Raw genomic sequence first — 1,954 nt, 5'->3', positions numbered from 1 at the left:
AAAAATATATATATATATATATAAGGCAAAAAATTACTGGAAATAGATGAATTTCATGAGAATTAATTAAGTTAAAATTAAAACCTGATGCGCAAATGTTGCATAAAATGTGGCGGCATTTAGCAATGATTCAACAATCGTATTTACTGGAAAGTATGAAATTTGACCCAACTATATATTGCATATTACACATAAAATGTTTCAAAAGAATGATAAATTTTCGTTGAAAATTTTCATGAACAATAACAAATAAGAAGTTTTCATGGGCAACAACAAATAAGAAGTTTTCATGGACAATAACAAATAAGAGGTTTTCATGAACAATAACAAATAACAAATATTTTGAATAATCAGTAAGCGAAAAATCTATCATTTTCAATAATAAGCTTATTTGTGCTTCTTCGTTTGTTTGCTGAAAATACTTTAATGAGAAATTGTAGAATGAAAGTTTTGATGAGCTTATTGATAGCTGATAAGTTCAGTGATGCCATCTCCAATAAGCTCATCTTGTTAACCTTATTATTTTTAAAAATACCTAAAGTTTGGTCCAAAAAAAAAAAAAAAATGCATTATATGCAATCTCAATGTATAATAAAGCATTATTTCGAAAATTTTTTGAAATAAATGATGACAAATGAAAATTTAATTAGTATGTACGATGATCTTAGATCTTTTAATGATTTTTGATCTTAATCTTATGGGAGGACTTTTTATACAACAGTGCAAAATTAGTATTCAATAGAAAATCTATGCCATATCTTGTTACTATTCAATTGTTTTTGTTCATATTAAATTTAAACTTTTGAATTTCTCTATATTTGATAATCTTTGACCTTATGATGGATGAACCTTTTAACTAAGATTTATCGATGTGTAGTATTCTAATAACTAAAGAGAGATGAATATTTTTTTTTTTTTGGAAGAGAAGAAAAGAAATAGTGGAGAAGAATTAGAGATAAGGAAGAATTGTAGTAGGATGATAGTGATAATTAGCTTTTGGTATTACAAACTAGCGCCTTTTCATCATTTCAATCTTTTTTTTTTTTTTATTCATCACATTATGCATCTTTCTGGCAACCGTAAAATGAGAAGGAAATTTTCAAACTCTTATAGTGCAGAAAAAAAACTTTTTTTTTTTTACCTAGTGGACCTCACAGGAAGAGATATCTCAGTCTCAATCACGGCGGGTCATTCGAGAACAGATTGCCGAACAATTCCAATCATCCATCCATCACTGACAAATAGCCGCTGCTTTCGCCTTTCATATCTTTTTCCGATGGCCTGGAACATAAGATGCATATATGTATACGTATACATATACATGCACACATACACATACACACATACACATACACACACACATACACACATACAAACACACACACATACACATACACACAGTAAGAGAAGAAGAAAACAAGAAAATGCAGCAATGAAAAGTACTTTTTTTTCCACCAAATTATTCCAGAAATGTACAACCATTTGTTGTCTAACCATTCTTATTTATTCATTTCAGAACATTAGCTTACATTCCCGGGTAATCCCGGGGATGCAACAGAGAAGCGGGTTATGGAAAAAGAATCATCGGTTGAGACTAAAAGAGCAATCATTCTGATAGCATCGAGTAATCTTATTGATGTCCTATTTTATAGGAGAAGAAAAAATGTTGACAAATGAATGTCATTAATTTTCAATCCAAAATTACTTTTTTACAATTTAATTATTTATGGAGAAAAAAATTAATCGAACAAGAAATGATGCTTCTTAATTATAAAATAATGATTTAAATAAATCAATAAAAGATAAAGTATCATTTAAGAGTAAGCGGAATGACCTTTATGACCTTTAGAACTAATCATAATCCATAAAAATTTCCATTACGAAAGGAACTCTTTCCCTACTTTTATGTTTCTTTCTCTCTCTCCCTCTCTCTCTCTCTCTCTCTCTCTCTCTC

This window comes from Loa loa, assembly GCF_000183805.2.
Source record: "Loa loa unplaced genomic scaffold supercont3.35, whole genome shotgun sequence".
NCBI lineage: Eukaryota > Metazoa > Nematoda > Chromadorea > Rhabditida > Onchocercidae > Loa > Loa loa.
The sequence above is the reverse complement of the archived record's forward strand: the minus strand, read 5'-3'. Positions refer to the sequence as shown.